The sequence below is a fragment of the Euprymna scolopes genome, chromosome 23 (assembly GCF_053919585.1).
Source record: "Euprymna scolopes isolate OS-2025 chromosome 23, ASM5391958v1, whole genome shotgun sequence".
In the NCBI taxonomy this organism is placed as follows: domain Eukaryota; kingdom Metazoa; phylum Mollusca; class Cephalopoda; order Sepiida; family Sepiolidae; genus Euprymna; species Euprymna scolopes.
The window spans coordinates 53,284,063-53,299,799 of NC_136504.1; the positions used below are offsets into that span (position 1 = coordinate 53,284,063).

The 15,737-nt window shown below is 32.6% G+C and overlaps 1 protein-coding gene and 1 pseudogene across 2 annotated transcripts in view; one reads left to right on the forward strand and one right to left on the reverse strand.

Moving 5' to 3' along the window:
- The window catches only part of LOC145245901 (VPS10 domain-containing receptor SorCS3-like), a 1,435,182-nt gene that overhangs the window by 3,346 nt on the left and 1,416,099 nt on the right, over window positions 1–15,737 (forward strand). The window lies entirely within an intron of this gene.
- Window positions 13,704–13,821, reverse strand: LOC145246199 (5S ribosomal RNA; annotated as a pseudogene).

The window sequence follows — 15,737 nt, forward strand, 5'->3', positions numbered from 1 at the left end:
AAAATCTGGGAAGACTTGTAACTTAGACCCTAGGGAACACAACCTGTTTTTGTCAGTGAGCAGTCGCTGATAATTACTTGCATGAAAACTCGTCGTCGTTGCCGCCGTCGTCGTCGTAGTCATAGTAGTCATAGTAGTAGTAGTAGTAGTAGTAAGTAATAATGCATTAAAAAAAAAACTCAAAGAAAACACAACAATTTCAATTCTATTTTTTTAATGTCAATTTTCCTCGCATAAGTCTTTGATTCCATGCATTTCTATCCCTTCTGTCACTGTCCGTAAATTGTGCGACAGTTCCATTCTCCAAAACTCCAAACTTTTAAACCCACCTGTTGTACAACACTTGGCTTTCTCAATTCTCACCATTCTTTTTTTTTTACAACATGTCGCTTCGTTCATTATTTGAATCTTCCAAGCGACTTTTCTCATCTTGCTTGTCATATCCGCGACATTTCGGCCAGTATAAACTTCGATCTTCTTCAGGTGCATCTATTTGCGAACTCGAGCGCCTTTGTGTCGGAATTCCGTCTACGGGTTTCCGAATTCGATATAAAGATTTCAATGTTCGATTAGAAAGTTCTGGAGTCCGACAAATATATATTAGAAAAGGGTAGGAATAGTGGCGTGCAGAAGAGAGAGACGGACTCTGTTACGCTTCTAATTTATAAACAAAAAAGTAAGTTGCGATCTGTGTCGACCGGATACTGAGCGGTGATGACAATTTGAGAGAAAAAAAAGCATCTATATATATATATATATATATATATATATATATATATATATATATATATATATATATATATATATATATTTCTTTGTATATATAGATAGATAGATATTTCTTTGTATATATAGATAGATATATTATTGATATATTGTATATATAGATATATATATATTTCTTTATATATATATATATATATATATATATATATATAGATATATTTCTTTATATATATATATTTCTTTATATATATATAAATATTTCTTTATTTATATATATATATATGTATGTATATATATTTCTTTATATATATATGTATATATATATTTCTTTATATATATATATATATATTTCTTTATATATATATTTCTTTATATATATATTTCTTTATATATATATATATATATATATATATATATATATATTTCTTTTTATATATATATGTGTGTATTTCTTTATATATATATATATATAGATAGATAGATATTTCTTTATATATATATATATATATATATATATATATATATATATAGATAGATAGATATAAGAGCAAACAGTTAATAAAACATGTTGAAAAACACTTTGAAAATGAGTTAAAAACATATTTCATCTGGAAAGGAAACACTTGATAAGTGGATAGTCCTTAATCCGCGGAGTTTCGAATAAATACTTTCCTTCTCATCAGAGGGTAGGAATTAGCAAAATGCGGGATTGGATTTTGCATACAAAAGTATTTGATGAAACAACAAGTAAGTCAAAGATCTTACTTGATAACAAAAAGTGAAGCAGAGGGAATATGGTGAAGAAACAGGTGATTACACGTGAATGGATAGTCTGGTGAAAGGTAAATAATCCAATGACGGTAAAATCCAAAAATATAACTCCAAGAAAGTTGAGTTTCCATTTGCACAAGTATTTTGCAAGTTCATTATATATATATATATATATATATATATATATATATATATATATATATATATATATGTATGTATGTGTGTGTGAGTGTGTGTTTTATATTTTATAGATGGAATTAGACCTGTAATCTCAAGAGCAGAGTCTATTTTAATGTATTAATAAATGTATCAATAATTTTAAAGAACATTGCAAATTTTCTTATGGAACTTAATAAGAAACATCCGCCTTACGACAAAAAATGCTAGTTTTATTTTGGTGTCTTACCCCCCCCCCCCCATTTTTGCTGATGAGGAGATTATGTTCCAAGAAAAAACTTGTCAATTATTGTTAATAATTATTGTCAATTTTAATTAAAATGAACATAGTTTTACGAAACGATCGTACACGCAAGTTGATTTTGTTTGTTTTGCTTTTTGAAACTGATTGATAATTCACAATTATTAAATTTTTTTACTCTCTCTTTCTCTCTCTCTCTCTCTCTCTCTCTCTCTCTCTCTCTCTCTCTCTCTCTATATATATATATATATATATATATATATATATATATATATATATATATATATATATATACCGACCGTGTCTATGAGAATATTCTTTTTGGAGCTTTTAAAATGCTAGTTTTATTTTGGTGTCTTACCCCCCCCATTTTTGCTGATGAGGAGATTATGTTCCAAGAAAAAACTTGTCAATTATTGTTAATAATTATTGTCAATTTTAATTAAAATGAACATAGTTTTACGAAACGATCGTACACGCAAGTTGATTTTGTTTGTTTTGCTTTTTGAAACTGATTGATAATTCACAATTATTAAATTTTTTTACTCTCTCTTTCTCTCTCTCTCTCTCTCTCTCTCTCTCTCTCTATATATATATATATATATATATATATATATATATATATATATATATATATATATATATATATATATATATATACCGACCGTGTCTATGAGAATATTCTTTTTGGAGCTTTTAAAATGTCGCTTTCAAAGTAGTTTCTGATTATAATTAAAATTGATATCCTCCCTCCTAAAAATTGACTTCGAAATCTAGGAAGCGGTTAGTCTCTACTCTTTTTTACAACTCTTTTCTTATACATGTTCCTAGCTTTTTACTATTCTATTGCTAAGTGCTCGACTGTACTCCAATCTTTTGTTCTTTCTTGTAAGATGTTCACCGTAAGTGCTTGTCTTTTTATCACAATAGAGGGTGCCTTTCCTTTGTTCAGCCATATCTCTAGTATCAGACGGAATTTCCATAGACAAAGAAACACATTTCGACGAGACTTCTTCCATGTTGATTACAATTTGATCGCCTTTAAAACCAATTAAATAAATTCTTGTCATCAACCGATCAATATTAATCAAAAGCAGTTCACATATTTTATCAATAGTTCATATATTTTATCAATATTAGTACTCCCATGGTGTTACTCATCTCTTGATTGACAATCATATCGTCTCATTAGCCATTATCTTCGAATGACTCTTGGCCTTGGTAAAGTACCAAAATATCGATATGCAGTTTTTTTTTAATCGAGTCAAGATGCAAAATAAAGAAAGATATTGAAGTTTTTTGATAGGACGCGGGCGTGTGTAAAATTAATAACTTCTTTAAAACTTTAATTCAAGAAATTTAACTTTCACTTTTACTTTCACTTTCACTTTGACGGTGTTAAAAGCTTCAGAATAACTGTTTTTGAATTGCGAAGTATTCGGATAGTCAGCCATATTAAATCTGTTACTAGCTGACAGCCCGGCGTTGCCCAGTCGTACAATACGCTTAAACATGACATTTTAATTCATGCAGAGTGCATATGCATTAATATAGAATCAATTCTGTATTGATTATTATATACTATGAGGAATAATTTGCCTGGTGGACTTATTTGCAAAATAAAAAAATAAAAAATAAAATAAAAATAAATGAATAAATAAATAAAGAATAGAAATAAATAAATAAATAAATAAATAATGTCGTTCATCAATTTCCGTCTCTGTTTGTTTACAATACCACGTCAGCTGATATTTGGGTTTGACGATGAATGCCCTAAAAAAGCCCCTTCTGATTAATATTTAGTTTTAAAATATGCAAACGAAGAAATGATTTGTGACGATTTTAAATGGTACCTCTTCTTTTATCGTAAATTCAACTCATTAATACGAAAAAATTAAAATAAAATGGCGGAGTCTCCTTTGCCAGTGTAACGTACAATATTCCCCTGTAAAAGTTGTTCTTTTTTTTTATCTATAAGAGAGAAAAGCTATTTTTAAGGTCGGATTTTTTCGAGTCTCAATACTTATCGGATGAATTTCTGCGCAAAACATATCTAAGAACACTGCCAGACATATAAATTAGCTTTGTGTGAAATTTGCAAAAGATAGGCTCAGCTGTTTCGGGACCTACGATGAAAGAAGTCACACACACACACACACACACACACACTCACACACACATATACACACACAAAGTGCTTTTTATATAATAATAGAGATAGAGATTTAAAATGGCTGACATATGTCTTCTATCGTGATACTTCTAAATTTCAAAGCAATATTCAACCCTTTGAAACACTTCTGCTAAGACATTCACAAAAAGAGCTTGTTTTCTTACCACACCGAAAAAGACTTTACTTTTGCTCCAACCCTTCTGTGCCTGGTTTCAGGCAGTATTTGCAAGGATTTTTCGCCTGTGGAACACATTGCTTCCAGACTGCTTCTCTGCTAATTACAACTTAGTCGTCTTCAAACCCAATGTTAACAAACACTTGTTAAAAACCTGCATTAGAAGTAATTTAATACTATTGGCCAATGTGATGGCTCCCATTATGTTTTTCATTGTTCGGACTGACAATCATTTCAATTGCATTAACCTTTATTCCCGAGTGACTCCTGGCCTTGATGAACGATGATTCAGCAGTAAAAAAAAAAGTAATATTGTTCATTTGTGCTTCTAAACCAAAATATTCTGCTGGTTTGCGAAGGAAAAATGAAAAAAAAAGAAAAAAAAAGGAAATAATAATTATTTTGGTGTTCTTTGATAGAGAAGGGTCATGTGCGTAAATTAATGATTTCCTTTAAATTTTTATTCAGGGAATTAATTAATTTCGCGTGTGCAGCAAATTAAGGCACGACAAATATGCGACAAAGCATAACTACTGCTGATCTTCTATTCGTGTGATATTTAGGCACGACCAACCAAGGCACAACAAATTCCTCCTGTTTTTTTTTTTTTTTTTTTTTTTTCACTAAAAATCACTGTAAAATAATATTTTTTTTCAGACTTAGGGGGGATATTTAAAAAAGAGATGAGTTCAACATAAAACAAAGATTTTTACCGAAAGAAGAACACGGCATGTCAGTCTATCTAAATTAAAATCAGTTGTTTCTTGTTCTTGATATAAGCATTCCAGGTTGCCCGAATGACGATCCTAAATGTCAAACAAGTAGAGAATCAACAGGAGCTGTTGTCGTGCCTTCTCGTGCATTTGCCGCGCCTTAATTTGTCGCACATAATCAACAAAACCTAATTAATTTCATCATCTCTTCGCCGATGTTAAAAACTTTAAAACGGCTTTCGAATTTCGAATTGGTTGCATATTACGCCATTTTAATATTAACCTCGTAATAGATTAAAATGGCTGACATGTATCTACTATTTTGTCTCTTCGGAATTTTAAAGCAGTTTTAAAGCTTTTAACATCGGCGAAGAGACAGTGGAATTAATTGCGTTTTGTTGATTATGTGTAACTAAATAAGGAAACCCGAAACGCACCTTTTTCTGATACAAGCTCAATGAATGACACAACGGGTCATATTATTTCTTATAAATAAGCACGAAACGTATTTTCCAACATTTCTCTACATATTGTTTCTGCAAATTGAAAAAAATATATTTTTAAGATCGCATTAATTTTGGTTTTTATTGGATGAAAGAGATCCCTCCACCTCCACAAAACATATTTTAATCGAAGAGTGAAGGGCGTTTACTTATAAAGGATATGTTTTTACTTGCAGAATTCCATGTTAAGAATAATGTTAGTTTAATTAAGTTTAAACAATGGCTGTTTTTCTTGAAAAGCCTCGATTTTAAAATGAGATATATAAAAATGATTTGCTAAGTATTAAACATAAGTGTTTCTCAAAAATTTCTATTCCGTGTCAAGAGTTTTGAAAGGAGATGGAGAGAAAAAACACATTTCCCTTCTACGGAATGGGAGCGATCGTTATAGGTGTATTTGTGTGTTTGTATGTGTGTATCTGTGTGTGTGTGTGTGTGTGTGTGTGTGTGAGAGAGAGAGAGAGAGAGAGAGAGAGAGAGAGAGAGAGAGAGAGAGAGAGAGAGAGTAAGTATAGCCTCATTTAGAAGTTGGAATATGGGTGAAGGAAACGTAACCAGGGCGACGTTAATTTTTTTTCTTTTTATCGTTTTTAAAAGAGATTTCTATAATATAGAAAATGTGAGAATGAAAAGTAATATGGTTAAGCTTAAATATGGAAAAGTAAAGGACTAGTTGTTTAAACTGGAAAAGAAAAGGACAAGATATTCTAGTAAAAAATATAATAAATTTATAACTTAAAATATTGCAGCATTAAAATTGATTATATAATGTTATAAATTGTATTAAAAAATTCTTAATGCTGCTATATTTAAAGTTATACATTTATTATATTTTTTACTAGAATACTTTGTCCTTTTCTTTTCCAGTTTTAACAACTACTCCTTTACTTTTCCATGTTTAAGCTTAACCATATTACTTTTCATGCTCGCATTTTTCTATTGTAATCCATGATTTTTCCAGGCTTTTAATAAATTCACTTGTTCTTTGTTTAATTTTATTTTTATTTTTTTGCCCCATAAACACATATATAATAACAATGTACGGCACTCGTCTACTTTCAATAAAATCGCCCAATTATCTCCCTTTCCTGCTTTCATTAGTGAATTAGTAGCAACAGTAGTCGCTGAAGATACGTGGTTGCTATGGAAACCAGTCATAAAAAAACGTCGCTCACCTCCTTAGATTTTTATTACGATTTTGAACACCAGAAAATTCCTCATAACTTTTGTTTTACTGAAGGAAAATTGGGGGAAAAATGTTTTCACAATATAGCTGGTCTATAAACTAATAATTGTTTGAAATTTGGTCAAAAAATGAGTGAGCGGTGAAGCTTTAAAGCAGTTGTAAATGACTAAAACTGCCACTTAACGATATATTCAAATACTACCGTGTTTGAATGATATATATATATATATATATATATATATATATATATATATATATATATATATATATATATACACACACACACACACACACACACATATATATATATATATATATATATAACTACTTCATTTAATCACATAAATTAATATACGAAAGTATAAATTTATGCATAAACTTTAAGTATTTACTTCAACAGTGCTCAATACGTACGTAGAGCTAGGCAGTAAGTTAGTGATCGCCATATATATTTTATATATATATATATATATATATATATATATATATATAGAGAGAGAGAGAGAGAGAGAGAGGGAGAAGAGCACCCTATCTGTGTGAACTTTTATGCCTCATCTGTATATCTTTCTAGCTAGTTAAGATATATTACTTTCATTTAAACTATCACCTCCTTGGAAATTAATAAACATATTTTAAGAAAGTTTTTCATATTTTTCTTATTAAATCAATTTAATTAATTACTATTATGACGATGAAACTATTGCAAATATACAGAAAAAATATGACAATGAAATTACAAATCAATAACACAAAACATTTATTTATTATGAACTGTTTAAAACATAGTTATACCAATTTGGCATTCCAAAATAGTTGTCTTTGAATCGTTCGTCTGTACTTTATATATATTATTTCAAAATATAATGTTGTATTATTGATGACAGTAACAGATTGCGATAACCGTTTTGGGTAGTGATATCGGAATGATATATCAAAAACTTTCACATTTATTCATTTAGATATAAGACATTATTTTATGGTGACGTTTTTCTTGGCTATGATTGTTGGCGATTATTTGTGAACATTGATGTTTTTTTTATCCACTTAAATCGGATTAACCGATCATATAAAAAAACACTAAAAAGATTAAGATTATCTAAATACAACGGTTGAAGAACGTCTGTAGCGAGAATCGTGGTATGTACATCTCAACAATAAAACACGCTAACAAGCACAAATAAGCGGAAGTGTGTGAAAAAAGAACGCTGAAAGCAGAGTTAACGAAATATAACGTTTTTAAAAATATATTTTATAATACAGATGTCGATCTAAGAAAGAAAAAAGTAGCAAAAAAAAAAATTGTTATGAAAGACGGAGAAAGGAGCACGGAAGAGATGTTGCGAGTTTGTCTCTGCTTTATCGTTATTTTCATTGCAAGTGCTCGACTGAGCTTCAATCTATGCCCCCCCTTGCCAAACTTTCACAAGAAACACTCGTCTATCTGAAACCACTATCAATAATTCCCTCCACTTTTTATCTGTGCCTAAATCTAAACGTAGATTCCATGAACAAAGTTTCTTTCTTAGAACTGCACGCCTGTGGAACTGTCTTCCGTTTTCCTGCTTTCCAACAGACTACAATCTGGTTGTCTTCAAGTCCAACGTAGACAAGTTCTTGATGAGCCGTTCCACTTAAGTTAACAAATTCACCGAATTTCCATTACTAACGATTACTATATTGTCCAATTGACTACTGTACACGCTTAACCCTTATACTCGAGTGGTCTCTGAGCCTTGATAAGTGGTGATTCCTATGTAAAAAAAAGAGCAACCTTGGTATAAGTTAGTGTCCCCCAATGATGCCGTGTTAAACAGAGCTGAGAGGGAAAAGATAACGAAATACCAAGGTCTTATGGACATGAAAAGAAACTGGAATCTTAGGAAGATCTTCACCATTCCAGTAATTATAGAAGCAATCGAACACATGAAAAAAATTTTCAAAAACTACCTGGTAAACATACCAGGTGAACCAAGTGCAAGAGAGATTAAAACATTCGCACTTACAAAGACGGTTAGAATCTAGAAAAAAATGTCTCTGTTGACATTCCTGAGGTAGCGGGTAAATGGCTGGCATCCTGTAGGATGCCCCATCTCCAGCTTTATAAGAAAGTTTAAAAAATACAAAAAAAAAAAAAAACCCAGCAAAGTTATATGCATGTGTCGCAGCATCGCAGTTAAACGGCTGATTAAGAACCAAACTAACCGCAGGTTGGGAATCAATAGTTTTGATCCAATATCCTTATCGAGATCACATGTCCTTGAACTCTTTTAATGTATTTATTTGCTTCCCCACCAAAGCAAATTAGGCACAAGGCCGTTTTTAATGTGGGGTAAAAAACCAGCTCCCCTAAAAGTAGGCAAAAAGGGGGCACTCTGGTTACCAAAAATAATAATTGTCCCAATATAGAGGGGTTCCCCTCCATTGACTGGTACAAATTATCTTAAGTGCAGCAGCTGCAGAATAGATACTACACTTTGATCCCGACCCGAAGGCCAAGAACAACAGGGCTATTTATTTGCTCCTCCACCGAGCAAATTAGACACAATGCCGATTTTTAAAGTGAAGAGTCAAGGGGAAATGGGGACCAACTCCCCAGGGAGTAGGGGAGCTGGATAGTGACAATTGGTATGAAGGGTTGCCCCTACATTGACCAAGGTCTTATATGTGGGGTCGCCCCCACATAAGGTCTTTGCTTGCAGTATCTGTTTATTTATTTGCTTCCCCACTGAGCAAATTAGGCAGGAGGCCGTTTTTTAATGTGGAGACAGGGGAAGGGGGAGGGAAAGGGGGGTCCAGCTCCCGAGAGGTGGGAAGTGGGAGCTGAATTAGAAACTGTTGGTATGAAGGGTTGCCCCTTCAGTGACCAAGGTCAGATATGTGGGGTTACCCCCACATATGGTCTTTGCTAGTCATAGCTGGTCTTTGCTAGTCATAGCTTGCAGTATCTGCCGGAATAGATGGTATTTATTTGCTCCCCACCGAGCAAATTAGGCACAAGGCCGATTTTTAATGTGAGGAGTGAAGGGAGGGGGAAGGGAATAAGGGGACCAGCTCCCGAGAGGTGGGAAATGGGAGCTGGTTAATGGTCAGGCATGTGGGGTTGCCCCCACATCTGGTCTTTGCTAGTCATAGCTAGTCATAGCTTGCAGCATCTGCCGGAATAGATACTACACTTTGATCCTGGCCCGAAGGCCAAGAACAACAGAAAAAAGGCAAGCCTCTTTTCTTTTAAAAATTCATCATTCAAATTTAAAAGTATGTAAAATTAACAATTGGAAACAAATGTTCCGACATTTTTAGCATTTCCTTTCCAGTTTAATATTTTCTATGACTAACCGATAGAAAGGCATTTTTTAAGATAATCGTTTCACGCCACATCATCAAATATATTAACATATTATTTAATTTAAATCGAAAAAAATCTATCCACTTTTTATTAATTAATAAATATTTACTAATCTTTTTTATATATGTGTGTTTTTTTTAAATTTATCTTAGATAATCGAACTATTTTACATCTGCAGTAGATAAAACGCATTTTTACTTTTGTAACCCTATGCCGAACTGATTTAAATAGGTCAAAATATTTTCGGTTGATCGGTGTGAATTTGAGTTTCAATAACTTATGCTATCGTGGTTTCGAATCTGAAAGTAGACATTTTTTCTGTAGCATTCCAGTTAATTCCTAGCCGGCATCGCTCATCATCATAAACATGAATAATTATTATAGATCTTTTTATAAAATAGGCGAAAAAATTTAATGGCTGCTAAGTTCTAATCTTGGCTATAAAATTCCAAAAAAGTTGAGAAACCCGGCATAGGTATATATGAAAGGTTGTATGCCTAAATTGTTAATTTATTTGCGTTAGTTCAGACAGTTCAATTGTTTTTCTTTTGTAGAATGGAGAAAAGGAATTAGTTAATGTTTGGTGTGATTTTATATGTTTTTCTTATTTATGTTTTTTTCTTTAATTTTCTTTTATCGTTTCCGTTGGGGATGGATAATCATGCCGGAAACTCCATACATACATACATACATACATACATACATACATACATACATACATACATATATATATATATATATATATATATATATATATATATATATATATATATATATATATATAGTCATCCACATACAGTACTGTTTCGCTCTTCCACAGCTGATCAGTGCGGCTAGAGAAGCAACTACCTCAAGCCATGATCGAAACCTGATCGCCCAAACGCTATACGGCTGCTGCGGCCAGTGAATTAACAATGTTTTGACATTGTCCAAAGTTCCTAAACTCAGTTTGTTTACACAAAGAGCATCGCTTAATACGCAAATGGTAATTTGCATATCACTTCCCAAATGCTCAAACTAAGATCGGGAGCATTATAGTAACCTACATACAGTACTATTTCGCTGTTTTACAGCTCATCAGTGCGGCTAGACAAGCAACTACCTCAAGCAAAAAAAAAACAAACAAACAAAAAAACAACAAAAAACACAAAAAACGAGGTATATATATATATATATATATATATATATAGTCTTTGACGTTTTTAACCTTTAAAACTATATAAAAATATATATATAATTTTTTATCATTCGTGAGAAAACCATCTAGTCAGTAAGTCATTCAATCACACACACACACACACACACACACACACACACACACACACACACATATATGTGTGTGTGTGTGTTTTTATCTTGATGTTTTTTCTTTCCTCAAATCATTACAAATTGTTTCAATCGACAGGGCAATAATATTATCCTACCGATCTCTTCAGATAATTCAAGTCAAAGTTTTTTCAGATAATTCAAATCAAGTTTTTGACTTGAATTATCTGAAGAGATCGGTAGGATAATATTATTTTCCTGTCTATTGAAACAATTTGTAATGATTTAAAAAAAAAACAACCCCAAAAAACAGTCGAAAAAATAAAAACATATTTAACTCTACTTATTTATTGACCACCTTTTCCCCAGTTTTTTTTTTTTTTACCAAATATACCTCGTAATATATATATATATATATATATATATATATATATATATATATATATATATATATATATATATATATATATATATATATATATATAAATTGGGTTAGACGGCTAGGTGAAAAAAAAAAAAAAAAATATATATATATATATATTTTTTTTTTTCACCTAGCCGTCTAACCCAATTTATTCTTATTCTTATTATGTCTAGTGGCTGATGATTAAACCACCCCCTTTTCTGCCAGTGAATCCAATAACACTATAAAAATTATAATTTAAAAAAAAAGAAAATGAGAAAAAAATAAAGTAAAAATTCTTCCTTATTTCTTATTTTCATTAAAAACTAGCCTTGAGTAAGAACAGAGGCATCTGCCGGCTGATAGAAATTTATTTTATAATTGAAACCGTAAATGTATTGTGGCAACAAAAGGTCATTTTGTTTACCTAAATTGAATAATATATCTGTATTTATATGTATGTGTGTGAGCGCACGTGCATGTGTATATATGTGTGTATATATATATGTATGTATATTTATTATGCATATATGTATGCATACATATGTATGTGTATATGTGTGTGTATATGTATGTCTTCTACCTGATTACGCCCTGACCACAGAACTGGACAACTCCTCTCCTTAACATTTGGCACTCACAGTTTATACTTATTCCCCGCTGCTACCATATATAAAAATCTACTAGTCCTACTCGCACTAATACTCACACAATCTTCCTAAATATATCTTCCTCAGAAGATGAAAAGCAACACCGCGGCCAACTATATATATATATATATATATATATATATATATATATATATATATATATATATATATCCCTTTTTTCGAGATCAACGGCCAACTAGCACCGTGAGTGTTTGTGTGTGTGTTGGGGTGGAGAGGACTCTTTTAAGTCGTGGTGAAGGCAACCTTTCTAGGAGAAGCAACTCTCTGATTTAAAAAACCATAAAGCGGGAGACCAGTACCCGCATTAAGCTGGTCTGCAGTTTAACTTGTTGCTGGCTATCTTGCTCTTGCTTGTTGCTGGATCTCAACATTTTGAGCCGAGAGACTCAGTTGTCGTACAAAGCTAAGACTCTGTAACATAATCTGTGTATAGATACTCCCTCAGGCATTTGTCTATAAAAGTGGTCCTGTGGCGATGGAAAAATCGTGACGCATGGAGGCTTGAAATGCTGGAAGCATGTAAAAATTGATCTCAATGACCATCTTCAGTGTCATGCCTGCTTGAGCGTGTGAATTCACCGGTAGGACTAAAAAAAAAAAGTAATTTCTGAGTTCATGGACTTTAAGTGTCTGAGGGAATGGCACTCGTCTGACAAGACGTTGCAATCATTATATAAATATATATATATTTATATATAATTCATTTACTATAATAATTATTAACTATAATAATTATTAAATGCTTTCAAATACTAGTGTTTCATCCAGTGCAGAGTGTCACGATTAACACAAGTCGATAAATTCGAACCTGACAATGAAGCCATCTCTGACTCCATTAGCAAGGACCAACTCCATTCATATATATATATATATATATATATATATATATATATATATATATATATATATATATATATATATATATATGTAAAATGAAAATTACAATTGAATTTACCAAAATGATCCAAGATGGTAAAATTAAAGTAAATTATAAATATTAAAAAATTAATATTTATAAAATTATCTCAGCCAGATATAAAAGCTCGATAATACCAAATAGGAAATAGAGCTTATAATATGAGCAAACAGTTAATGAAATGTGTTAAAAAACACTCGTGAGCCGTATTATTATTAATATAGCAGAGAGCCCTTCCAAGTTGAAAAAGTAGAAGCCTTTGTGCAATCTCGAAAGACAATGGATAACCCCTGTAAGTGTATCTGCACATGGAATTATGAGTGAGGCAAGTGTTGTGAAATCCTCCAACCACACCTCCCCTGAATCGGCACGGCTTGAGTCCAGTGGCAAGGAGAACTCCAGGATCACTGGAAACAATGCCGGGATAAGCGGAGAGCCCATAGAGCACCTGGAATTCCCAAATGGTCACCCATTTTGGTACTGACCAGGCTTAATGTTGCTTAACTTTGGTGATCAAATGGGAACCAGTGTGTCAACGAGATTATGCCGTATATCACTATATGAAGCACATAGATTTTCTAATATTCCATTAAATCTTCTTTACATTTCAAATGTTGAGTTAATAAAGAAGTTAAGAATATTAATTTTCTCCTCAATTGACTTGTTAAATATGTTATAGTGTACCGTTCTGGCAGTTTCTTAAACTTACTAGATTCCAAGACACGAATTCATCTACTCTGGTGGAGTATCCAGCTTAATGCTGCTACTAACATCACTAGAAGAAGGTGCATCATTAGTCATAATAAAACATTGTAAAATAAACAATAGCATCAATGTTTGGTGTATTTAAGCCAAGAAGCTGACATCTACAGACAGCCTGATCTGGTAGCACCGAAGAAATTTTAAAGAATTGGTATTTATTTGCTTCCCCACGAAAACAAAATGTGACGCAAAGTCGTTTTTAATGTGGAGGAAAACCAGCTCCCCAAAAAGGGGCACTCAGAAAGTAGGCAAAAATAAACATTGCCTTAGTGTAGAAGGGTTTCTCCTCCATTGACTAAGAACGAATTAACTTAAGTGGGGCATCAGAACAGATACTACACTGTGATCTCTCTCCATGGAGGCACTCATGAATTCATTGTTGCTCATTATTTTTGATGTTGCCCAGGTTTTCAGACTATCAATGTATGTTTCTCGCTGTCGTCCTCTGTTTCTTCGACTCGCGATTTTTCTCATTATTCTTTGCTGGTTGTCAGAGAGTAGTTTGATGATGATCAGGTTCCACTTGTCTTTCATGGTCATCTTTACCGAGCGAGGTGTTCTGATTCAAAACCCTATTGACGCTGTGTCTCGAATAAATAGCTTGATGTATTACCATAGCTTTCTTTGCAGTTGTACAGACAGTAAAGGCTGCAGTTTCTTTCTGTTCGAGCAGTGCCCATACTGGGCGATTGATCTGAGCATTATACCCAGAGATATCCTCTGCTCAGCACAACGAAATACGAAACCATGAACAGAATTATTTTTGTTTATTTCCGTCACCTGCTTTCCATGAACTCACGTTACCCTGATCGAGGGGCTAAGTGGGTTCTCAATCATCCCAAAGGTCTCCCACAGACTAGCAGAGGGAAAGAGGCGTCTTACTTTTCCTTGGACAATAGTGCTGTCCCGCTACCCATGTATAACAATAAAAATTGAAAATTGACTAGTCTGAAACAAATTTGATTTGTCTGCTTACATAATTAGCTGGGTCTGACTTTGAAAATCCAACAAGATAACTTTATATGCTATATGGAGTAAAAATAAAATGAGTTTTTCTTATTTTCTTTTTATTAAAGTAAAAAAAAAAAAAAGAAAGAAAAAACACATTGAGTTCATCAATGCAGTGGCGTAGTGGCGTAGCAATTATTTTTCCCATCCGGGGTTGTCGTAAGATTCTTCTCCCCCCCCCCCCCACCTCTCCATCATTGATAATCCGTTAACTTTCAAAATTTTAAAAAGTCATGAAAATAATTATTTTCATGGAATTACAATCAAGGGTCTAATTTTAGACTTTCATCTTATTACTTTTTTAATATAATTCTTTTTTCGATTTTCTATTTTTACCCCCCTTAAAATGCTTCCCACCCTCCCTGGCACGTGCCGCCTTTGCTACGCCACCGCGTCAGTGAGCATGATCCCAAAATTTGTGAATGTAAAGAGGGCGTATATAACATGCATCACTTGTCTGCCCTCTACCGTCCAACCAGTGCGGCTTAACAATCTTGCAGAGGTCAATAACGATGCAAAGGAGTATAAAACTGTCGTATGATTACATGCTTAAAGCATTCACAAGAAGCACTCGTCTAGCTACACCCACTGTCAACAATTGAAATGGCTGGCTCTCGTCTAGGAGAGGCTCCATGCTTTGACAAACTTCTGGGATTGATCTTTACTCCTGATCTGAAATGGAACACGTACATCAAGTCTG